We start from the raw sequence: 27257 nt of genomic DNA on the forward strand, positions 1-27257 counted from the left end.
AAAACAAGCCATTCCAATTTATCATTAAGACCGTATGGCGTCATATTCTGTAATTTTTTGATCCAGAAAACTTCCTTTGAGTTGTGTTCTTTGGTGATGCTGTTCATCCCAATGTGTTGCTAAGCTGGATGTGGAATTCTTGGTTCGAATTTTACTTTTATGTTCGTTTAACCCACGTATAATAGTCCGCATGGGCATTTTATTGTGTACACCACGTTTTCAGAATTGCATGTCGTTCTATTAAGAATCTTGATTTTGGCTCCGGTACGTGGGTGCAACAAAGTATCCCCTGGGATTGTATTATTGCAATGAATGCAATTCCAACATTTGAATGTGCCTCCTTTCAAGGTAGTAGATTCCATAGTTGTAGTAGATTTTTTCTTCTTGGATAATATTTCTTTGAGGTTGTGTGCTCGGGTATATGCAAACAATGGTTTCTCACTAAATACTCCGTTAAAGTCCATTTCAGATTCTAGTAGATCCCACCTCTTACATATAATTCTCTTAATAGCGGGCGATGTTGTAGAATATTTTGACACAAACTCAGTACGAGTATTTTTTGATGTGATCTTCTTTGTCAAAAGTTTCTCACGAGGTATATTCTTCACTTTATCTAGTTGTTCTTGTAAGAGATCTGCAGGATATCCTCTTTGCACATAATTCTTTGTTTGTTGCTGCCATGTTTCCTTGCAAGTTTCTTCTGTGGGTGAAATTCGGCGAGTTCTCAAAAATTGGGACACGGGTAAATTTTTGATTAGAGACGGTGGATGAAAACTGTTGAACAGTAAAGCGTTGTTTTTGTCTGTGGGCTTTTTAAATACACTGGTGTTAATTCGCCCCGTTTCAATATTAATCCAGACATCCAAAAAAGAGAGTGCCTTTTTGCTGATCGTATGAGTAAATTGTATTCTGGGATCAATTAGGTTGAGTGTGCGTATATTATCTGTTAGTGCTGTCTCTGATTTCTTCCAGATGAGGAAAATGTCGTCAATATATCGACGAAAGAATACTAGTCCTTCTTGCCATGTACAGTCTGATAAGATGTAGTCATTTTCGAATTTTGCCATAAATGTATTCGCATAGACTGGTGCTCCTGGAAAACCCATTGAAGTACCGTTTAGTTGTGTATAGAAATCATCTTTCCAATAAAAGTAGCTATTCTGTAAACAGAATTCCAGTAATTGAATGCTGAAACTTTTAGGTGCATCTAGATCTTCTTGACTGAGCAAAGCCCATTCCACTGCTTCAAGTCCGTCAGCATGTGGTATGGATGTATACAAGGCTACTACATCAATGGTGCACAAAATCCAATCTTCACTGAATTCATAATCAAGAGTCTCCAAACTCCGCAGGAAATCAGTTGTGTCTTCTACGTATGTTCTCCAATTTTGGACAAATGGTTGAAGATAAGTATCAATAAATCGTCCTGGTTTTTCAAAGATCGATTCACAGCCTGAAACAATTGGTCTAAATGGAGGATCAACCAAACTTTTATGTATTTTAGGAAGGAGATAAATTCTGGGTCTCCATGGAAATTGATTTGTGAGATACTTTTTTGTCGACGCATCTATCCACTGTAACTCATCTGCTTTGTCTAAGATTTGGTTGAGAAGTTTCAATATCTCAAAAGTGGGATCCTGTGTCAGATGTCCATAAATTGCTTCCTTATTCACATGTTCCATAACTTTCTTATCATAGTATACTGTGTCCATCATTACAAGGCCCCCTCCCTTGTCCGCTTTTTGAAATATTATGTTTGGATTTCTCGCTAGTGATGACAATATACTGTGTTCAGCTCTACTTAAATTTTTTGATTTTTTTGTATATTGAATGGTTTTAAAATCCTTTTTGACGAGAAGTTCAAAAGTATCCAGGGTTTTATGCGACACTGGTGCCATAAACGTGCTTTTGGGTTTAAAAGTAAGAGATGATGCTTTTTTGTTAGATTCAGTGGGGCAAATATTCGTGAAAAAATTCCGAAGTCTTAGTGTTCTCATGAATTTGAAGAAGTCTACTTCTGTTTCTAGGTCTGTTGTGTTATATGTACTCACGAAAGATGTTCCTTTGTTAAGTACTTTTTCTTCTGCTTTTGTTAATTGGACAGAGGAAATATTGATTATGAGACTTTCGTTTGGCTCCTCAAACCTTTCTTGCTTTTTTCTTTTTCTTTGTCCTCTCCTGGTTTTGACGAACCACTTTTGCTTTGATTGTTGTCTTGAGTTTGTTCTGGTGGTCGATCTTGATTTTTCCCTTTTTCTAAAAAAGAAGAGGAAGCATTAGAAGTGGTTGCAGATAAATCATCTTCAGGAGATTTTCCATAAGTCTTCCTGCCCTCTGTGCTCCTAAACGGGGTTCTAGCTGTGTTAGTTTCTGATTCAGATACTACACTTTCTTCTGAAGATGTTTGAATATTCCTCTTGTTGAATCTTCTTTGGGCGTAGACATCCGCCCATGTATAAGCTTTGTTCAACTTATAATTGATTGTATCTCTTTTAAACTTCCTTAATTTCGTTTCTTGCAATTCTTTTCCATATTTGTCAAGTTTACCATTCAATTCTTCCAGAAATTTACCCCACAATTTATGGAAAAATGGTACGCAATATTAAATAAATGTTCGCTGGACCTGATTCTACTAATAATTGAGGAATTGTCAAAAACCATACACGATTTAGAAGAAGAAATCATAACTTTAAAAAGTGATTTATCAACAAGGATGGATGAAGAACCATGGGGTAAATTTCTGGAACAATTGAATGGTAAACTTGACAAATATGGAAAAGAATTGCAAGAAACGAAATTAAGGAAGTTTAAAAGAGATACAATCGATTATAAGTTGAACGAAGCTTATACATGGGCGGATGTCTACGCCCAAAGAAGATTCAACAAGATGAATATTCAAACATCTTCAGAAGAAAGTGTAGTATCTGAATCAGAAACTCGCACAGCTAGAACCCCGTTTAGGAGCACAGAGGGCAGGAAGACTTATGGAAAATCTCCTGAAGATGATTTATCTGCAACCACTTCTAATGCTTCCTCTTCTTTTTTAGAAAAAGGGAAAAATCAAGATCGACCACCAGAACAAACTCAAGACAAGAATCAAAGCAAAAGTGGTTCGTCAAAACCAGGAGAGGACAAAGAAAAAGAAAAAAGCAAGAAAGGTTTGAGGAACCAAACGAAAGTCTCATAATCAATATTTCCTCTGTCCAATTAACAAAAGCAGAAGAAAAAGTACTTAACAAAGGAACATCTTTCGTGAGTACATATAACACAACAGACCTAGAAACAGAAGTAGCCTTCTTCAAATTCATGAGAACACTAAGACTTCGGAATTATTTCACGAATATTTGCCCCACTGAATCTAACAAAGAAGCATCATCTCTTACTTTTAAACCCAAAAGCACGTTTATGGCACCAGTGTCACATAAAACCCTGGATACTTTTGAACTTCTCGTCAAAAAGGATTTTAAAACCATTCAATATACAAAAAAATCAAAAAATTTAAGTAGAGCTGAACACAGTATATTGTCATCACTAGCGAGAAATCCAAACATAATATTTCAAAAAGCGGACAAGGGAGGGGGCCTTGCAATGATGGACACAGAATACTATGATAAGAAAGTTATGGAACATGTGAATAATGAAGCAATTTATGGACATCTGACACAGGATCCCACTTTTGAGATATTGAAACTTCTCAACCAAATCTTAGACAAAGCAGAGGAGTTACAGCGGATAGATGCGTCGACAAAAAAGTATCTCACAAATCAATTTCCACGGACACCCAGAATTTATCTCCTTCCTAAAATACATAAAAGTTTGGTTGATCCTCCATTTAGACCAATTGTTTCAGGCTGTGAATCGATCTTTGAAAAACCAGGACGATTTATTGATACTTATCTTCAACCATTTGTCCAAAATTGGAGAACATACGTAGAAGACACAACTGATTTCCTGCGGAGTTTGGAGACTCTTGATTATGAATTCAGTGAAGATTGGATTTTGTGCACCATTGATGTAGTAGCCTTGTATACATCCATACCACATGCTGACGGACTTGAAGCAGTGGAATGGGCTTTACTCAGTCAAGAAGATATAGATGCACCTAAAAGTTTCATCATTCAATTACTGGAATTCTGTTTACAGAATAGCTACTTTTATTGGAAAGATGATTTCTATACACAACTAAACGGTACTTCAATGGGTTTTCCAGGAGCACCAGTCTATGCGAATACATTTATGGCAAAATTCGAGAAATAACTACATCTTATCAGACTGTACATGGCAAGAAGGACTAGTATTCTTTCGTCGATATATTGACGACATTTTCCTCATCTGGAAGAAATCAGAGAAAGCACTAACAGATAATATACGCACACTCAACCTAATTGATCCCAGAATACAATTTACTCATACGATCAGCAAAAAGGCACTCTCTTTTTTGGATGTCTGGATTAATATTGAAACGGGGCGAATTAACACCAGTGTATTTAAAAAGCCCACAGACAAAAACAACGCTTTACTGTTCAACAGTTTTCATCCACCGTCTCTAATCAAAAATTTACCCGTGTCCCAATTTTTGAGAACTCGCCGAATTTCATCCACAGAAGAAACTTGCAAGGAAACATGGCAGCAACAAACAAAGAATTATGTGCAAAGAGGATATCCTGCAGATCTCTTACAAGAACAACTAGATAAAGTGAAGAATATACCTCGTGAGAAACTTTTGACAAAGAAGATCACATCAAAAAATACTTGCACTGTGTTTGTGTCAAAATATTCTACAACATCGCCCGCTATTAAGAGAATTATATGTAAGAGGTGGGATCTACTGGAATCTGAAATGGACTTTAACGGAGTATTTAGTGAGAAACCATTGTTTGCATATACCCGAGCACACAACCTCAAAGAAATATTATCCAAGAAGAAAAAATCTACTACAACTATGGAATCTACTTCCTTGAAAGGAGGCACATTCAAATGTTGGAATTGCATTCATTGCAATAATACAATCCCAGGGGATACTTTGTTGCACCCACGTACCGGAGCCAAAATCAAGATTCTGAATAGAACGACATGCAATTCTGAAAACGTGGTGTACACAATAAAATGCCCATGCGGACTATTATACATGGGTAAAACGGAGAGGAAAATGAAAATAAGATTGACAGAACATAAAAGTAAAATTCGAACCAAGAATTCCACATCCAGCTTAGCAACACATTGGGATGAACAGCATCACCAAATAGCACAACTCAAATTCCAAATCATAGAGGAAGTGCCTAAATATCCTGATAGAGATAATTCGAAATATCTTTTACAGAGGGAAGTTTTCTGGATCCAAAAATTACAGACTATGATGCCATACGGTCTTAATGATAAATTGGAAATGGCTTGTTTTTTATAAATACACGTATCTATAATCTGAGTAATCACTAAAAGATCCACACGCGTTACTTTATAAAAATCATCTATTCACATTAACATAATAGAAACAGACACCAGACCTATCAAACACATAAACTTTATTGTTCGATTTGAAACGCATAATTTTGAGTTATATTGCTTACAATGCATTTTTTTGTAATAGATCAATTTTAATGCTTTTATGTTGTTCGCATTTCTAATGGTGGAAATATAATTATGTGTTAAAATAATGCCTAATGAGCTATGACTATCCACACGTATCTTGTTACACTTTGGTGGTGGGCACAAATCACATTTCATACTCTTTGAAATTTTTTATAATAACATCAGGTCTCTGAGGACACCGACACAATTTCTGATTATTGCGTTGTAGTCTTGTGAGTCGGTTTGCTGCGCATTGGATGCCTTCATTCAGTGGCTCGACTGAAGTCTGTTCTTAGTGTCGAGTATTGAAGCTGAACGACCTAAGTACGGCTTACGACGCCGTCTTTGAGTCCGCTCTTCATGTTGAAATGAGTCCGCTTTCTATGTTTAAACGCGTGATGACGTTAAATATAACACAGGAAGTCGTCCTTGGTTAATGGACGCAACCACGCTTTTTACTCTTCGGGAACGTCAGACTGACTTGGAAGTCTGCTTTTTGCGATCTTCGGTAAGCGATTAGTGATTACATAGAGACAGATAGTTGCAGCAAATATTCAAATGTATATATTTTTTTACTTGGGTCTTTATATGTTTTAGGGTGATACAGAAATTGGGTTATTGGAGGAAATAATCATTCAGTGAATCACACAGCGTGTATTTTTCCGAACGGCCGCGTTTAACAAAAATTCATGCTCTTAATGAGGTGAGTTGACCTGTAGCTTTGTCGTTTTTGTTTTCTATTGGTGAGAATTATGCGTTATAATGTGAGTACATAAAATGACATTTTATGTTTTCAGATGTTCCAGAGAGGGGACGGGATTTTGAAATATCGATCACTCATACCTATTGCTATCAGGTATGAGTCTGGTTTCCATTGATATTTACTACTCATTATTACTTTTTGAGTGACGGTCTGGTTCAATAGAACTTTGGTCTTTTCTATTTTTATGCAGTGAAGGATTATCTTGCGGAAATAACATAGTAAGTGAAAGCTATACACATGCATGGTGACACAACACGATGGTGAAGGGAACATGATACTTAAAAAAGTAATTCCAAAAGTGCACCAACTGAGAACGGTCTCCTTTTCTTTCTTTTTTTAGAAATACCCCTGACGAAGGGACTCCGTGTCCCGAAATGCATTGGGTTTCTGGCACCAGGGTTCTGGTACCACAGCAATTGTTATGATGAATTGTATAATGAAAAATACCAATGATGTGAAAAATTGTCATAGACAAGTATATGCCTGATTCACAAAAATTGAATGTTGATTCTGTTTAAAATGCTAATATTCTAATGCCAATTGAGTAATAAATTGTATTGAATATCAAAAAGTCAATCGCAGCGCAGATTGCTGTCCTGGTCACCACGTAGGGCCCAGGCCACTTTATTCATTTATAATACATATGTATTGCAGACATATTGGCAATATAGCATGCACATCGCTTTTAAACCATTTTCAAATTTTACAAATCAAACAGAGTGCGCTCTCCACCACATCGTTCAGTGTGATATCTAGGCATGTCACACTGATTAGCAAAAGTAATCTGAAAAGTAATCTAAAAAGTAACGTACACAGTAATCTGTAAAGTAACTGAAAAGTAATTTCAAAATATTGACTTACCTGTAATTCAACCAACTGCATTTGAACCTGCATTCAACATAAAACATTGCATAAGATTTCGGCAAAGTATTATTTCCGTTACCTGCACCTGGCTTGGCTTGGTTCTAAGAAGTACAAGTAATGAATAATAGTTTTGATACAAACAAATTGGTCTGAGTTCAGTCTTTGAGTGTGTGACATCATTTAGTGCCTGAATGTGTACAAAAAATGCTTAACACAACCCTCTGATAAAGCGTTACTGCTCGCCCACACTACCACAAATAGAGAGTATGGTGCTATCTACATTTACCTCTGATTCCCTTTGGGGTTCCACTGGACTCTATGCACACTATACTTCATTTTGGTATAGTATATACAGAGCCAGCTTCCTACAACATGCAAAGAGTGAATAACAAGGAGAAATAAAGATATTTGTCCTCATTGCGCAAGCCTCAGATAGGTGCACCATTTTGGCGCAAACCCATGTCTACAACTCCTTGTAAATATGGGTTTGTGTCAAAATCCATTGGTGGATGCACAAGAACGCGCATGCACCACCCATGGAATGCAAATCTGCCGCAAAGTAACGCAAGGCAATGCACCACCTTTGGTTACTTTTCTTACTAAGCCACACAAATTAGCATTTACATGGCTTTGTAAATAACAAAAATAAAGTTGCATCAGGGCTGCGTCAAAAAAGTGATGCAGCCTAAATACAAAATCTTTGTAAATCTGGGCCTAATCATATTCACGTTCCTGATTCAAAACATGAACACGTTTAAACCTCATAGTGAAATCAAAATGACAAGGAAAACCAACACAGACATAGTAGACCAGGCTCAGAGCTCCTAGACCGGACTACTAAGTCAAGAATGTATTTATGTGGAAGGTGTCACACCCAAACATCCCCTCTGAAGCTATGTCCCTGCTGATATGCTGATGATTAACATTCTCCTATGAAAACATTTTAGGCAGGACACCCTCACCTCCTGAGCGGAGCCTACAAATTCTTCTACCAGGCTCAGTAAATACCAGTCTTTGGCCTCTTTCTGCATCCACCTGGATATATTCTGAGATATTATGCTGATATGCCCAACTATTTACCATTCAGAGTAACAAGCACTGCTGATACTCCTCTGTAGTAAAGTTTATGATACTCATATTTTAGAATCCTGTATTTACCCTCCTGCTTTAGACATATTGCCATATAAGTGCAGCAACTCATTCAGCTTTATTGCTGCACAAGCATGGCCAGACACATGGTGACCTTATACTGCTTTCTTCAGTGGTGCTTCATTTTTTTGGAAGAGGTAGGTATTGCCACAGGGCATGATGGAGAGTTGAATACAATATTTATTTATGTGCAAGCTGGGTAGCTAAGCACCTAGCTTGCCACGTGCCAGTGGCCTCCAGTTTCTGCTTGTTCCAGCCTGATGTAATTGTTCTTCCCACCAACAGAAGCCCCGCCCATCCCAGGACCTACCTAATGCAGGCGGCATCGCGACTGCATTAATAGACACCTGGGCACCTAGCCTGCTACTTGCAAGTAGCCTCCAGTTCCTCCTTGTTCCAGTCTGATCCAGTTGCGGCCTTTTGACCAAGTGACATTGCTGCTGCCCGGGTTTTCTAAACTGACATGACTTGGAAAGAGAACATCTCCGGTACATGAAAATAAATATTTACCCCAAAATCTTACCTTCGGTGAAAGACAGGCTAACATGAACCTCCAACAACACGAGGAGTTAATAATCAAAGAGGTGGATAGAAGGGGCAATACAGTCGTCTTACACATTCACAACTATATTCTTGAAGCAAATAGGCAACTATCGGACAATACATGTTACCAACTATTGACTCAGGATCCAACTTTGAAATCCAAACCAGGATTAAGACCAAATTGGAAGAGTGGTACACTCAGGGTCTGTTGAGCATTGAAGATAAAACGTAGCTTCTGATTTCCCATCCTACAATGCCTAAAATACATAAAGGAGTAAACCCATCTCCAAAATGGCAGGAATTAACTCGCCCTGCTCAAGATTGGGTGAATACATTGATAAGAAACTCCAACCATTTATGAAGGACATACCATCATTTAATCAAGATAGCAAAGATACCCTTACCAAACTAGGAAATAGCAGTTGGGAACCAAACTTCCTTCTGGTGACTATTGATATCGTGATCCTGTACACTTTTATTGAACACCAAGATGGCTTAGCAGCCGTCAAACGCACACAGACAAGACAACTTCCTAGAATCAAATAGGATGCTTCTTGAGATGCTTGAACTCTGTCTGACTAATAACATCTTTAACTTTCTCTAGAAATTCTACTGGCAAGTACGCGGAACCGCAATGGCACAAAATTCGGGCCACCGTATGCATGCATCTTCATGAGCCACGTAGAGAAATTTTGGCTATGAGATTCTAGGTTCGCTAGCTTTACTTCGCGAATTATTTTTTGGGGTCGCTATATAGAGGACATTCTCTGCATTTGGCAGGGAGAGCAAGATCATCTACTGAGATTTCTATACAAATTGGATAATAACTCCTGGAAGATAAAAACAACACATATTTTCTCCAAATCGTAAGTTAATTTCCTTGATCTCACATTGTACATACATAAAGATCAACTACAAAGCAAAATGTTCTGCAAAGAGACCTCAGTTAATTCTAACATAAGGGCCAACAGTTGTCACCCCTGACACAATATTTACAATATAGCTAAAGGCGAGTTCCGAAGAATCAAACGCAACTGCAGAGAAGACATGATCTTCGAATTAAACGGCCAAGCGGCAATTACACGCTTAAAAAATCGTGGATACAAAAACCACCACTTGCTGACAACAATGAATACCATCTCAAAAATGGAGCGATCTTCTTCACTCTATAAGAAACAAACACCATCTACTAAGAAGGAAGATCGAATTCACTTTATTACAGATTACCACAATGGCCAACATAACATTAGAATGGCATTAAAACGACACTGGCATTTACTCCAATCTACACCAGGAATAAAAAGACACCTACGTGAATACCCGGAATTGAGTTTCCGCAGAGCCCCAAATTTAAAACACCTTGTATGCAAATCGAAGTTTGTTGACTAAAGGAAAATCATTAGAACTTTCCTAGACAGACTAGCTGGCTTTCATACTTGCCACAACCTTAATATATGCAAATTGGGTAAAAACAATTCAACACAGATCTCTACGATATCAAGATCGCCCATTAAAATAAAAGAAAGGATACATTGCAATAGTAAATTTGTGGTTTATGTAATCATCTGTCTCTGTGATTGTCCTTACGTTGGGAGTACTATGCATCCAGTCAGAATTAGGATTTAAGAACATTACTGGAATATTAACAAATTCACAACGGGACATCCTCTGACTGACCACTCCATGAGGCACATCATCACAACAAACAATTCATCTTTTTGGGTATTGAAATAATACACAAAAATAGACGAGGAGGGAATCGAGAACTCAGACTTCGGAGGAGAGCCAGTGAACTAATTCTGCAGTATAAGGCAATGAAGTATGGACTAAATAAGGCTGCGGAATTCCAATAATGGATTGATCAAGACCAACCTAACTGTGTACATGGTCCCTGATGGTCCTCTTTTGCCATGACCGAAATATGGAGATACTACCATTGTAATTGATTTATTAAATTGAAGAAGTGTTATGATATGTGTTACTCAAATGAGTATCTGACTATTACTGCTCCAAGTATTTTTTACTGGAGACAGTTCTAAATCAGACGTATGCTTTGTCCCTTGAAATTATGCCTTTTATACCTTTTAATTTTTGCATTTGCTTATACGTTCCTCTTAAAACGTATCTAGTTGTCATCTCTTTCGCTGAAAAGACGTGCCATATGCTATAAGTGACCTTACTCACGTCAGGCCACTTTACTAGGGATACGTATATTTAAGTATTGTCGAAATTACCATCTCAAGAAAGCGCGCCCTTGATTCTCAAAACTGGTGTCTTCTGGAATCGGAAGCCCTCACCTGTGAGAAAGGTGTAGGGCTTCCGTGTACCCTATTTAATCGTCCCTACAATCACAGGAAATTTCCCACGCCGACTGACTTGGACCGAAATGCTTAGAGACTTTGGAAGTAAGATCCAGCAGACTTAGGGGGTTTTATTACACTGAAGGGAGTTGATGGTAAATGTTGATACATTTCTTCCCCCACAGATTTCATTTCAAACACGTTGAACCGTTCAATTTTGTACGCTCTAACATAGGTATTAAGCTATCCTATATATTTTTTATATGTACTGTAGCGCACTGGCCTCAAAGTCGATTTTGTTATGTATACATGATTAACGTGTTTGGGCTCTGTCTACATTTGTTTCAGAAGCGATGATCTTAAAATAGAATTTTGACATCCCTCGACATTTGTGTGAACTCGAAGACAAGATGGTAAGTGAGGGGCCGATTCACAGAACTAATCTGAGACAAAATCCTAAACTTACTACTTTTGGTAGTCACAGAAGGCATTTAGTAGTAGTAAAGTTAAGACTACTAACTTTACTACTACTAACTAAGACAAAATCATAAACTTACTACTTTTGGTATTCACAGTAGACATTTAGCAGTAGTAAACTTAGGACTACTAACTTTACTACTACTACTCCTAAGACAACATCCTAAACATACTACTTTTGGTAATCACAGAAGGCATTTAGTAGTAGTAAGGTTAGGATTTTGTCTTAGTAGTAGTAAAGTTAGTAGCCCTAACTTTACTACTACTAAATGCCTTCTGTGAATACCAAAAGTAGTAAGTTTAGGATGTTGTCTTAGTTAGTAGTTGTAAAGTTAGTAGTCCTAACTTTACTACTACTAAATGCCTTCTGTGAATACCAAAAGTAGTAAGTTTAGGATTTTGTCTCAGATTAATTCTGTGAATCTGTCCCATAGAGATGAACTGAAATTAGGTGACTGGGCTTTTTCGGCACACCCTCTCTTCCCTCTACCAATGAGACACATGTTGGCAAACTATAGGGTTCTGACCTGATGATTAGATCACAACAATTATAAAATCACGTCGGCATGTAGCATTTCTCGACAATAAGACACCGGGTACTCTAAGAATACCTCCATGGTACGTTAAGGTTAAATATACCCACCACTTCTTTTCCCCCTGGAAACACTTAAAAATTATGTTGACGGGAAAAAGGTTGATATTGAACAGTGGAATAACTAAAGTGTAGTACTTTGCCCTTCTCCCTTTTTTTTGTTTGTGTTGTTGCTCATGACTTCACATGAATTTATGATTGCTGATGACATCCGAATCTCATTAATGCAAATATGTATATGATTGTTAAAAAAAAAATTCTATGTATCTGATTAATGCTAATTTCGGTGTGGTAACCGATTCTGTCACTGGTTGCTACTATATTGTTGGGAACTCCGGTAATTCTGCTGTATATGATTTATAATATTGGGAATCCAGGTAATTTCGTCTTTCTTGTTCTTAACTGATAACCTAAATATTTATAATATTCAATGCTGTTTCCTTTTTACATACCTTTCCTTTTTTTCATGTGATGATAAATATATATAAATCTTTTAGGATCCTTCCTTTTCCTTGTTTTTTCCCTTTTATTTCTCTGATTACTATACTTTATGTTGGCTGTCAAAATGCTGTGTTTCTCATATCTCAATTTTTCTCTCTCATTTTCCTCTTTCTGCCTTTCTTTTTCTCTTCCCCTTCTCTTTTCTTGCTCTTCTTTTTTCCTATTTTTCTTTTTTTCTGGTTCTCTTTCTCTCCTATTTTCACATTTCAACTATTTTCTTTCTTTCTGATCAATGATGATGACTTTGGTTTCTCTAATTACTGACAACATACATAATATCTCTTGTATAACGGGTCACTTTCACTAACTAATGCGTGTTTCGTGTTGCATATATGATATTCTGGGAACGGGGGCTTACTGTTACTCATATCAGCCTTGAGAAAGACCCAGCCCAAGGGTCACAGGGGGCGAAACACTTGTTGGCTATGCCTTACAAAAGTAAATTCTTGTCGTTATCATCCATGGCCCTAAAATAAAGTCGAAGAAGTCAAGAGTTTCCAACTTCTTTGTCGACTGCCTTCAATCAGCACTGGACACAAAACATGGATTTTATTGCACTCTTGTGAATACCACTACTTGTCCTGGTACCTTTTCACTGTGATTGAATTAAGGGGTTTCCCATTTCCACAGACAAGTGATATCGGAATTATCCTCATTAACACGCAGGAGAAGCTAACAAACTGGATCCATTACCCCTGCTAGCCTCCCTCTAGGTATAGCCACAGGGCATGATGGAGAGTTGAATACAATATTTATGTGCAAGTTGGGTACCTAAGCACCTAGCTTGCCATGTGCCAGTGGCCTTCAGTTTCTGCTTGTTCCAGCCTGATCTAGTTGTTCTTCCCACCAACAGAAGCCCCGCCCATCCCAGGACCTACCTAATGCAGGCTGCATCGCGACTGCATCAATAGACACCTGGGCACCTAACCTGCTACTTGAAAGTAGCCTCCAGTTCTTCCTTGTTCCAGTCTGATCCAGTTGCTGCCTTTTGACCAAGTGACATTGCCTCTGCCCGGGTTTTCCAAACTGTTTTTTACCTCTCACCATTCCTCCTACCAACAGAAGCCCACCCCAGAACATACTTAATGCAAGCCGCAACACGACTGCATCAGTAGGCACCTGGGCACCTAGCTTGACACTTGCGAGTGGCCTACAGTTCCTGGTTGTTCCTGCCTGATCCAGTGGCCACATTTTGACCCAGTGACGGTACCGCTGTCCAGGTTTCCAGGTTTTCCCACTCTAGTTTTCCCCTCTCACCGTTCTTCCTGCCTGTCCGCACCACGACCGTACCCAGCCAGCGCCAGGAACCCTGACCCCACGACCAAAGGAACACCACAACCACAGCTTCCACTAGAGCCAATGAACACTGCCACTGCTCCTCCACGATCTCAACAATACACACCGGCAAATACGCTACTGCTGCGCATCCTACAGCACCACAGTAGGACTTTTGGCCTGCATCCATTGTGATTATATCTGCAACACCTCAGACACTGACACTACCTCCTCCAAAAAACCGACTCACATCACCACCCTGCATCAACTGTCTGCCATGCTTCTCAATATCGAATCCCTCAGAAAAGACTCCACTGAAATCTGGAACCTCCTCAACAGAACCACACCCAATCTTCTCTTTGTGACCCAAACATAGTTCAAACCAGTCTCTAACCTGGACATCGCCACAACCATCCTAACCGCCTACAAAATCACACTCCAGGACCAGGACAAGCAAGTGGAGGACACACATTCATCTACAAAAATACAATTGTCTGCACCACCTCCACGGACTTGGACACCAACCTTATGGAACACCTCCACTTCAAAATATGAATGGACTACAACACCATCATTAAGCGAACCCCCGCCTACCGGCCCCACATTGCAGACTTCAGTGCTCCCCTCTTCATCAGATCAACCAACTTCATCCTCCCAGGGGGACCTCAATTGCCACCTGGAAGGCACCACAGTACCTAACTCCACAACCCTCCTCGACAGCCTCAGCAACCTTGGTCTAACCCAGCTCATACAAAGACCAAGCCACAAAGCAGGCCACAACTGCAACCCTATTTTCTCCTCCAACAAATGGTTCACTACCACCCACACAACCCACTCACATTGTCCAACCACTACATCATACATTTCAAGAACCTGCTCATCAAGCCACCTCACCAGAAAAAATAAAAGCACCATCTAGACACTGCGGTAAAATATCCAAAGAGACCAAGACCAAGACCCTACAGGAAGGCCCACCCAACCACACTGGAAACCTTGATGTTGACAACAGCTCTTCAATAAATTGCTCGTTGACTATGCCAACCGCACCTCCCCCACCAGAAACAAGACCCACAAAAACAACAAATGACCTCAGAGTCCAAGCGCCATTACAAACAACTTGAGAGAAAATGGATACTCAACAAAAATGCCACCACATGAACCACATACAAAGCTGCCCTCAACCTCCATCACCAACAACTACACGACACAATGAAAAAGACCCTAACTCTCAGATTTGAAGCCAGCTCCAACAATGGTAAAAAACTCTTCACCATTGTAAAGGAGTTCTCCAATCCTGCAGCTGCCAAAAATGACATGATCCCATCCCAAGCACTCTTTAATAATCTTTCTAACTTCGTCAAAAAGAAGATTGCCAAGATCTACAACACATTTGACCAACAACATAACGATACAAACTCCTCTGACCAGCTAGATGCCTCCTTCAGTGCCAGACAGCAGCTAAGCAACTGGAAGCCCCTCTCAAATGAAGAGACCACCACCCTGATGAATACCATCCACTCAGGAGCCCTCTCACACCCCACTTCACATACACCCTTACAAGAACCATCATCTCCCACGAGCGCACCACGTCATCAAAAACCTTCATAACCAAGCCACCTTCCCGTTTTTCTGGAAAAATGCAGAAGTCAACGACCTATTGAAGAAACAAACAGCAGACCTCAACACCCTCAGCAGCTAAAGACCCATCTTGCTCCTGCCTTTTCCAGCTAAAGTCATTGAAAAAGCCATCAATACCCAACTTGCAGACAACTTAGACCTCCGAGACAGTTCTCAATCAGGCTTTCGTACCAACCACAGCACAGAGACAGCCCTCATTAAGGCCACCGGTGACATCAGAAGGATCCTTGAGTGAGGAGAAACAGCCACACTCATCCTCCTCGACCTCCCTGCAGCTTTTGATATGGTCTCCCACAAGTCACTCATCAGAAACTTCCAGCACTTGGATATGTGCAGATTGCCCCTCAAGTGGATATCCTCCTTCCTCACGGGCAGAATTTGAGTTAGGCTTCCCCTCTACACCTCAGAACCCAAGAAACTCATCTGCAGAATCTCTCAAGGTTCATCACTCAGCCCAACACTCTTCAATGTCTGCATGACACCCCTCGCAGACATTGTTAGAGCCCATGGCATCAACAGAGTATCCTATGCCGATAACACGCAGCTCACCCTCTCCCTTACTGACTCTTCCAGCAGTCTCAAAGCAAACTTCGCCAACTGCATGAGCAACATTGCTCCTTGGATGAAAAACAACTGCCTCCAGCTTAAGACAGACAAAACCGAAGTCCTTATCTTCTGCAGCAACCACTCCCCCTGGGACGTCTCTTGGCGACTCTCTGAAATTGAACCCCCACAGATCCCTACAGACCATGGCAAGAACCCCAGGATCATCCTGGACACCAACCTCTCCATGAGCAGACAGATCAACGCTGTAGACTTGATTATGGAGATGCCCTCTACATCAGAATCCTGGCCCATGGCTCTGGCCCATGTCCTATGCCGACTCCAATCTCCAGAATACCCCCCCCCCCTCAGACGCCATCCTGAAGATCCTGCAAAAATAACCACATCTCTACTCACCTCAACAATCTGCACTGGCTCCTGGTCCAGGAAAGATGTTAAAGCTACTCACCCATGCCTACAAAGTTCTCCACAACACTGGTCTAGCTCACCTCAACCACTTCAACTTCTACCAACCCACCAGGCACCATTGGTCTGTGTCCCAGGTAAGAGCACACCTCCTCACATCAAGAAGCCCAAAAGCTGAGGATGCTCCTTCTCATGCCTCGCAGCCAAGACCTGGAAGGACTTCTCGAAACACCTCAGAATCTCCTCCTCCCTCATGGATTTCCGAAGGAACCTCAAGACATGGCTCTTCCAGATGAAACACGCATGATCTCCTCCTTCCTCTTCAGGCGTGCCATACTCAGTGCCTGGATACCCTCCTGGGTGATTAGCCGCACTGGACAAATTCACATTATTTAACATAAGAAGTTTATGTAGACTGCGGTGACACAACCTTTGAGATACTGTTCCCAAAGAAGTGTCTCTGTTCTGTTACTAAACCTAATTGTGTCCCATCTCACTAGCTCAGGAAAGACTGCAGCCGCCCTATCTCACAAATAAATTTACATAAAGCTGACCTGCCAGATGTTTGAGACCTTAAGCCTTAAGCGGCTCTTTTAGTGGCTGTCTGGTCAAAGTACAATCCCATGGTTGGTAGGAGTTCCTCTGAGCGAGTATTTAGTCTATGGAACAGCTGAGCAGTGTCTTTTCTAGCCTTCAGAAAGGCAGTACAACAGTGCCTGTTTTGATGATGGTTGCTGTCCCTTCCTCGGTCTCTAGGTATGATTAAATAAATGAATCTCCCTTCAGCATTGTGTAAATGAGTAAAGCACATTGTGTAAGAATGGTAAAACATACCGTAAAGCTTTGACTTGTCGCCTGTGGATAGATATGAAGGAAAGGAACATTTTCGTCAGACTACGTTCAAACATCAAGTATTCAGCATGATTGGGGCTCTCTGTCTAGTGGTGCTGCAAAATCAATTCAAACATTTAGCAGAATCCTGGACCAGTACAAATGGTGAGAGGAGAGGTGGTCGATGGTTAAGTTGCTGACAATCCATTCCAAAAATCTCGTTTTGAATTCCATCTTCTAATCTCAACTCTGGCACTTGCTTAAAAACTTTGTGATTTCAGAAAAATCATGTTGTATGCCTGAAATTCTAAGTATGTGTAATGTAATACACATATGTATGATGTGAATATTGAAAAACACCAACACAATTATAGTAGTCAGATACTCCAGAGGAGCCTGGAGATGATGATCGAGTTACATTATATCCCATTCACAGTTCTCCGTTTTTTTTCTCCCCAGCTTTCAATGGTCTCAGAGCATCTACATCTCCTAAAGGTTATTCTCTGTATGTGCTAGAGTCAAGGGATGAAGAAAATATTTTCCAATGAGAAAGATGGTTTTGTTCAAGAGACCTGGCATAGAAGGCACCACCAACTATTGAACCTGGGAGGAGGTAAGTCATTGAGGAGTGACAATAAGTCCAATAAATTGACTGGGTAGTGTGTATGAATTATTTACATGAATGATGCATATTTCCATGTGCCAATCTTCTGCTCTTACAAGAGGTGCATATGTCTCGTAGACATCAGTCAATACCAAGGTGGCATGAGCATGTACTATGCTCATACCACCTTGGTATGGATGATAGGAGCAGCAGACCAGTCAACTTTGTTGCTGTGCCTGCAGATGCAGGAGAGTGGCTACTTCACTCCAAGGGAGATTAGAATGGCTGCCTACTCAATGAAAATTTAAATGCCAATGCAATTACCTGAAAACAAAAAGTCATAGCATTGTTGCACATAAATGTCAGGCTGAGTTATTGAGAGGGTGTAATCATAAGGTCCACACGGATCTCAAACAAATGCAAAAGCTCAGAGATGCTAGTAATTTGCTTTCAAGGTACCAAGTCCAAAACAGAAATTGAGCAGTCCATGGTTCATCTCAAGTGAGATGTGTGAGGAGAGTGTAAGCACAGTAAAACATAGATGTCAGAGGCATATTAAAGTATTAATGTCCAGCCATGGTAGCATATGATATCCTCTAGGTTACACAAAAAAAAGCAAGAGGTGAAAAATGCTAAATTCTTATCCTCCTTTCATAGATTTACACACAACAAAGGGTCCCACAACTATCTAAGAGAGCTCTCTGGGAAAAGCAGGGCCCTCACCCACCGCAGGATATGGTATGTTTCATCATCAGGCCTTGCACACCCAGGACCCAAGGTTTTTTTCAAAGGTGGAGTATGTACTCCACATCAACCAGATATAGGAGGTATGAAAAAATGTTACAACTGCCTAGAACTATTCTAATCTATTAATTTTATTTGTGGATGCCATGACAGGATAAACAAAAAAAAAATACACATATATATATATGTGTGTGTAATTTTTTTTAAATTCTTTATATATATATATATATATATATATATTCGTTACCAACTTTTGTTGATCCAAAAGAAATCCAGGACACGCAGGAGTGAAATCAGCAAGATTTAATGGGCAAGGTCACGCCACATCAGCGCGTTTCGCTTTACAGCTTTATCACGATGTAATTCACCGAGTTTCACTTCCTGTATTTTAATACTATACAATTCATGGGCATAGAGAAGGGACTTCAATGATAAACCATCATAATCAAGTGCAAACAACAGCGCCATCTTAGCAAAGTCTGGCAACATTGCCGTAGCTCAATACAAAAGACTGCATAAACAAACATTTCATGTTGTATTGATTGCAAGCATTCGTTATAACTCTGTGTTCGCAAAGTTCCTTTTTGTAAACATTTTCTTGTTTTGAAGAATGAAACTTAAGACTTTCGTTATTAACACATGATTATGCGCGCACATAGATGATTCATGGATTAAAAATAATACCCACAAAACCCCAATAACTTGTGAATCCAAGTCATCAGAAAAGTACTAAAAAACAATTACGCCCCAGTGGGCTCAAATCTTCTTAAGCACTGTAACAATGTTCTACATGGTTTGAATCGGTTAAAAAAGCATCACATAAACAATAACTAATTAATATGCCATTGATTAAAGCTTATTACTGTAAATGCTTACAAAAATCTCGCCCCAGTGGGCTAATACTGTGAACATTATTGAACTGTATATAGAAAAAAAAAGGGGAAGGAAAAAACTCTAGTTTATAAATAATCTTGACTTGCAGTGTTGTTATTTAACAACTTGCTATAACTTCAATAGAATGCTTCATAATATATTCATGCAATAAAACAAATTCATTTTACGAGAAACCTCATAATATTTAAATTTCAAGATGTACAGCCATTTCTTCGCTAGAATTGAGTCCTTCCGGCATCACTGTGTCAAAATCAATAATGTACCTCGATTCCAAACATCTTAGTTGGCGCTCTCTGTCACCACCTCTCTCTTGTCGTTTAATTGCATCTAGAACAACATAAGATAGCAATTTTTTATTTTGTTTGTGTACACTAAAAAAGTGACGAGCTACAGGATATTGAATATCGTGTTTTTTAATTGCACGTAAGTGCTCCAGAACTCTTTTCTTTGCTTGATGCACTGTGTTTCCTATATAAAATTTCCCACACGGGCAAATTAAACAGTAAACACAATAATCTGTTTTGCAGTTGAAATTGCCTTTTATCACAAAATCTCTTTTCATTTTAGGCAAATTCAAAATCTTGCAGTCTGCGCTATGGGCACAGGCCTTACATCGTTTGCACGTCACAAAGCCTAAAGGGCATTTAAGATGATTAAAGTCTTTGGTGGTTATAGCATTTTTGCTTAAATCATCTTTCAGAGATCTGCTTCTTCGAAACGTGATCTGCGGATTTTCGTTTAGATATCCACTGAGGACACGATCACTTTTAAGAATATGCCAGTTTTTCTCAAACAGTTTTCTTATTTTAAACGCACTTTTTGAAAAAGTTGTTATAAATCTAACTGATTCTCCAGTTTCAGATTGTTTTGGTTTCTGGCATAGCAGATCTGATCTCTTCAATGTATCAGCTTTTATCATAGCTTGTTTTATGATTTTTTCACTATACCCCCGTTGTTTAAATCTGTCACACATGATTCTTTTTTCATTTTCATACTCATCAGATGTACTACAATTACGCTTAGCTCTGATTAGTTCCCCATAGGGGATACTATGAATCAAGCTGGACGGGTGAGCACTTTGGGCATTTAAGAGACTATTGCCAGCGGTTTGTTTCCTATGCAATTTGGTAATTAACCTGTTGTTCAATATTGAAATTTCCACATCTAAAAACACAATATTGTCAGGACTGATCTGGGAGGTGAACTGAAGATTTTTATCGTTGGTATTAAGGAGATTAATGAATGATTTGACTGACTTTTCATCTCCTCTCCAGATTAGGAATATGTCATCTATAAACCTTGCCCAGGTGACAATACTGTCACCATGGGCTTCCTGACAGTGGAACACCTGCTCCTCCCACCAGCCCATGTATAGATTCGCATGGCTGGGGGCGAAGCAGGTGCCCATCGCTGTCCCTTGTGTTTGTTTGTATATGTTTTGATTGAACAAAAAGTAGTTATTTGTCAGGCAATATTTAATCATCTCTAACAACATTTCAGTATGTGCCAGTAATGAAATTGGTCTTGCTCTTAAAAAATGCCGTATGGCCTGGATCCCCAGGTCATGTGGTATACTGGTATAGAGGCTGGTTACATCCAAAGTAACCAGCAAAAAATCATTCTCCCATGATACATCATCAATCAATGTTAAAAAATGGGTGGTATCTTTGAGATATGCAGATAAAGCACTTACAAAATTACGCAAGTAATGATCAATAAATTTAGATGTTACCTCAAGTTGGGAACCCATAGACGACACAATGGGTCTACCCGGGGGCTTTTGGCTGTGTTTATGTAATTTGGGGAGCAGATATAAAGTTGGCAGTCTGGGGTGCTTACAATAAAGGCTGCGAAACTCATCCCACTCTAATAAGCCTTGATCTTGCCAGTTTACCAATAATTCGTTATATTGTGCGTATGAAGCTAACACATCCGATTGATTACTAGGTATATAGCATGTCGTATCGCTGAGTTGTCTCACACCTTCTTTCAGATAGTCAGTTTTACTCCATACCACCACATTGCCCCCCTTATCAGAACATCTAATTACAATAGAATCATCTTCACGTAAGCTTTCAATGGCTTTAAATTGTTGCTGATCTAGATCAAGGCTTATTAGAGTGGGATGAGTTTCGCAGCCTTTATTGTAAGCAACCCAGACTGCCAATTTTATATCTGCTTCCCAAATTACATAAACACAGCCAAAAGCCCCCGGGTAGACCCATTGTGTCGTCTATGGGTTCCCAACTTGAGGTAACATCTAAATTTATTGATCATTACTTGCGTCCTTTTGTAAGTGCTTTACCTGCATATCTCAAAGATACCACCCATTTTTTAACATTGATTGATGATGTATCATGGGAGAATGATTTTTTGCTGGTTACTTTGGATGTAACCAGCCTCTATACCAGTATACCACATGACCTGGGGATCCAGGCCATACGGCATTTTTTAAGAGCAAGACCAATTTCATTACTGGCACATACTGAAATGTTGTTAGAGATGATTAAATATTGCCTGACAAATAACTACTTTTTGTTCAATCAAAACATATACAAACAAACACAAGGAACAGCGATGGGCACCTGCTTCGCCCCCAGCTATGCGAATCTATACATGGGCTGGTGGGAGGAGCAGGTGTTCCACTGTCAGGAAGCCCATGGTGACAGTATTGTCACCTGGGCAAGGTTTATAGATGACATATTCCTAATCTGGAGAGGAGATGAAAAGTCAGTCGAATCATTCATTAATCTCCTTAATAACAACGATAAAAATCTTCAGTTCACCTCCCAGATCAGTCCTGACAATATTGTGTTTTTAGATGTGGAAATTTCAATATTGAACAACAGGTTAATTACCAAATTGCATAGGAAACAAACTGCTGGCAATAGTCTCTTAAATGCCCAAAGTGCTCACCCGTCCAGCTTGATTCATAGTATCCCCTATGGGGAACTAATCAGAGGTAAGCGTAATTGTAGTACATCTGATGAGTATGAAAATGAAAAAAGAATCCTGTGTGACAGATTTAAACAACGGGGGTATAGTGAAAAAATCATAAAACAAGCTATGATAAAAGCTGATACATTGAAGAGATCAGATCTGCTATGCCAGAAACCAAAACAATCTGAAACTGGAGAATCAGTTAGATTTATAACGACTTTTTCAAAAAGTGCGTTTAAAATAAGAAAACTGTTTGAGAAAACTGGCATATTCTTAAAAGTGATCGTGTCCTCAGTGGATATCTAAACGAAAATCCGCAGATCACGTTTCGAAAAAGCAGATCTCTGAAAGATGATTTAAGCAAAAATGCTATAACCACCAAAGACTTTAATCATCTTAAATGCCCTTTAGGCTTTGTGACGTGCAAACGATGTAAGGCCTGTGCCCATAGCGCAGACTGCAAGATTTTGAATTTGCCTAAAATGAAAAGAGATTTTGTGATAAAAGGCCATTTCAACTGCAAAACAGATTATTGTGTTGATATCTGACGTCATCAGCAGAGTATTGAGGTCGCGTGAGTTATAGTTGCCTGCAGTAACTATAACGGGGGAATTTCATTGGTTTTTTACGAGTGAAATGTCCAGCTAACTATAACATGTGTGAAACCTATGGTTTTTTAAGTGAATTTGCAAGGTTTTTTAAATGCTAATTCGTAACTATAACGTGTGTGAAACCTATGGTTTTTCAGTGAATATATATATATATATATATAAATTGAAAGTTTGCCTTTTGTGGGAAGCACTCGATACAGATTCATATCGCACCAGGGACCCGCTGCAAGCAACCACAAGACAGTTCCTGCTGCTACGCGTTTCGGGCCTTTCGCCCTTCTTCTTGGCAGCTATCACAGAGATGAACAAACAAAACTGCCAGGTAAATCCCTCAATTTATTAAATTGATTGAGACACGCCCTTGTGGGCCGGCAGCTCACTCTCCGCCTGTTTTAGTACATCATGGGCCTGGTAGTCTGTTCTTCAAACACCATGTAGATCGCTTGTGAGGAAACAATTAAGTTCGTTAATATACCAAAGCTGCAGCACGTTCCCCTGTAGTGCAAATCTGTTACTCACGATGATGGCTGCCCCAATAAACAGCCATGGACCCGCTGACAATGCGCGGTGGTGCTTACCCTCGACCTGGCAGGCCAATTTAAATGAATTGAAAGTTTGCCTTTTGTGGGAAGCACTCGATACAGATTCATATCGCACCAGGGACCCGCTGCAAGCAACCACAAGACAGTTCTTGCTTCGACGCGTTTCGGGCCTTTCGCCCTTCTTCTTGGCAGCTATCACAGAGATGAACAAACAAAACTGCCAGGTAAATCCCTCAATTTATTAAATTGATTGAGACACGCCCTTGTGGGCCGGCAGCTCACTCTCCACCTGTTTTAGTGCATCATGGACCTGGTAGTCTGTTCTTCAAACACCATGTAGATCGCTTGTGAGGAAACAATTAAGTTCGTTATTATACCAAAGCTGCAGCACGTTCCCCTGTAGTGCGAATCTGTTACTCACGATGATGGCTGCCCCAATAAACAGCCACGGACCCGCTGACAATGCGCTGTGGTGCTTACCCTCGACCTGGCAGGCCGATTTAAATGAATTGAAAGTTTGCCTTTTGTGGGAAGCACTCGATACAGATTCATATCGCACCAGGGACCCGCTGCAAGCAACCACAAGACAGTTCCTGCTGCGACGCATTTCGGGCCTTTCGCCCTTCTTCTTGGCAGCTATCACAGAGATGAACAAACAAAACTGCCAGGTAAATCCCTCAATTTATTAAATTGATTGAGACACGCCCTTGTGGGCCGGCAGCTCACTCTCCAGTAGATAGTTATAGTTACAACCTAGTTTCCATAGGAAATCTCAAAATTCTATTTTGAATAACTTTGGCGCCGGTTGACGAATGCTCGCGAAATTTTCAAAACTAATGGGGCGCTCCGTTCAGCTCCTACCCTGAAAGTCTCGGGGTGATTCGTCAAGCGGGCGCCGAGAAAAAGGGGGGTCCCAAAACACGTTTTCCCCATGCATTTTTCCATAGGACCTTTAGTCGCAGCTACAGCCCGAACGGCTGAACAGAATTACGTGGAATTTGGCAGAGAGGTAGCCATAAGGTCAAGGAAGTGCCTTTTGCAGGTCTGGTGTAAATCTGTTCAGTATTTCCTGAGAAAATAGCATTTAAAAGCATATCAATATCTATACGCGCGCACCGTGCGCGCACTTTGCGCGCACCCTGCCGTGCGCGAGCGCAATTCTGATTGGTTGTTAGATGTCGGTAAACATTCGAATCGGTCGAAACCAGGAAGTGTCGGCCGCCATTTTGTCTCTCGCAGTCTGAGGGGGTGAAAAAAAAAGGTGGAGAACACGGTGTAAAACCTGAAGAAAAAACAAAAAAACATAACTTAGCATTTAAAAAACCGTAGAAATTCACTGAAAAAACCATAGGTTTCACACACGTTATAGTTACGAATTAGCATTTAAAAAACCTTGCAAATTCACTTAAAAAACCATAGGTTTCACACATGTTATAGTTAGCTGGACATTTCACTCGTAAAAAACCAATGAAATTCCCCCGTTATAGTTACTGCAGGCAACTATAACTCACGCGACCGCAATCCTCTGCTGATGACGTCAGATATTACATCACTGATGACATATGTGTCTTTCTGAAAAATAAATATTTGTAATATATGTATAGCTAAAGATTAATGGAAGAAGACATGGGTAAATAAGTGTCTAAATACAGTGATGTAATATCTGACGTCATCAGCAGAGTATTGAGGTCGCGTGAGTTATAGTTGCCTGCAGTAACTATAACGGGGGAATTTCATTGGTTTTTTACGAGTGAAATGTCCAGCTAACTATAACATGTGTGAAACCTATGGTTTTTTAAGTGAATTTGCAAGGTTTTTTAAATGCTAATTCGTAACTATAACGTGTGTGAAACCTATGGTTTTTCAGTGAATATATATATATATATATATATATATAAATTGAAAGTTTGCCTTTTGTGGGAAGCACTCAATACAGATTCATATCGCACCAGGGACCCGCTGCAAGCAACCACAAGACAGTTCCTGCTGCGACGCGTTTCGGGCATTTCGCCCTTCTTCTTGGCAGCTATCACAGAGATGAACAAACAAAACTGCCAGGTAAATCCCTCAATTTATTAAATTGATTGAGACACGCCCTTGTGGGCCGGCAGCTCACTCTCCGCCTGTTTTAGTGCATCATGGGCCTGGTAGTCTGTTCTTCAAACACCATGTAGATCGCTTGTGAGGAAACAATTAAGTTCGTTATTATACCAAAGCTGCAGCACGTTCCCCTGTAGTGTGAATCTGTTACTCACGATGATGGCTGCCCCAATAAACAGCCACGGACCCGCTGACAATGCGCGGTGGTGCTTATCCTCGACCTGGCAGGCCGATTTAAATGAATTGAAAGTTTGCCTTTTGTCGGAAGCACTCGATACAGATTCATATCGCACCAGGGACCCGCTGCAAGCAACCACAAGACAGTTCCTGCTGCTACGCGTTTCGGGCCTTTCGCCCTTCTTCTTGGCAGCTATCACAGAGATGAACAAACAAAACTGCCAGGTAAATCCCTCAATTTATTAAATTGATTGAGACACGCCCTTGTGGGCCGGCAGCTCACTCTCCGCCTGTTTTAGTACATCATGGGCCTGGTAGTCTGTTCTTCAAACACCATGTAGATCGCTTGTGAGGAAACAATTAAGTTCGTTAATATACCAAAGCTGCAGCACGTTCCCCTGTAGTGCAAATCTGTTACTCACGATGATGGCTGCCCCAATAAACAGCCACGGACCCGCTGACAATGCGCGGTGGTGCTTACCCTCGACCTGGCAGGCCAATTTAAATGAATTGAAAGTTTGCCTTTTGTGGGAAGCACTCGATACAGATTCATATCGCACCAGGGACCCGCTGCAAGCAACCACAAGACAGTTCTTGCTGCGACGCGTTTCGGGCCTTTCGCCCTTCTTCTTGGCAGCTATCACAGAGATGAACAAACAAAACTGCCAGGTAAATCCCTCAATTTATTAAATTGATTGAGACACGCCCTTGTGGGCCGGCAGCTCACTCTCCACCTGTTTTAGTGCATCATGGACCTGGTAGTCTGTTCTTCAAACACCATGTAGATCGCTTGTGAGGAAACAATTAAGTTCGTTATTATACCAAAGCTGCAGCACGTTCCCCTGTAGTGTGAATCTGTTACTCACGATGATGGCTGCCCCAATAAACAGCCACGGACCCGCTGACAATGCGCGGTGGTGCTTACCCTCGACCTGGCAGGCCGATTTAAATGAATTGAAAGTTTGCCTTTTGTGGGAAGCACTCGATACAGATTCATATCGCACCAGGGACCCGCTGCAAGCAACCACAAGACAGTTCCTGCTGCGACGCGTTTCGGGCCTTTCGCCCTTCTTCTTGGCAGCTATCACAGAGATGAACAAACAAAACTGCCAGGTAAATCCCTCAATTTATTAAATTGATTGAGACACGCCCTTGTGGGCCGGCAGCTCACTCTC

The 27257-nt window shown here is 40.3% G+C and overlaps 1 long non-coding RNA gene across 2 annotated transcripts in view; it reads left to right on the plus strand.

The window, feature by feature from the left end:
• Positions 1-27257, plus strand: part of LOC146864091 (uncharacterized) — a 466081-nt gene that overhangs the window by 353780 nt on the left and 85044 nt on the right. For both annotated transcript variants that reach the window (XR_014970049.1, XR_014970051.1), the window contains one exon: positions 17930-18083. This is a non-coding gene — a long non-coding RNA (uncharacterized LOC146864091). The remainder of the gene's footprint in view (positions 1-17929; positions 18084-27257) is intronic.

This window comes from Triturus cristatus, chromosome 2_1, assembly GCF_964204655.1.
Source record: "Triturus cristatus chromosome 2_1, aTriCri1.1, whole genome shotgun sequence".
Taxonomy (NCBI): Eukaryota; Metazoa; Chordata; class Amphibia; order Caudata; family Salamandridae; genus Triturus; species Triturus cristatus.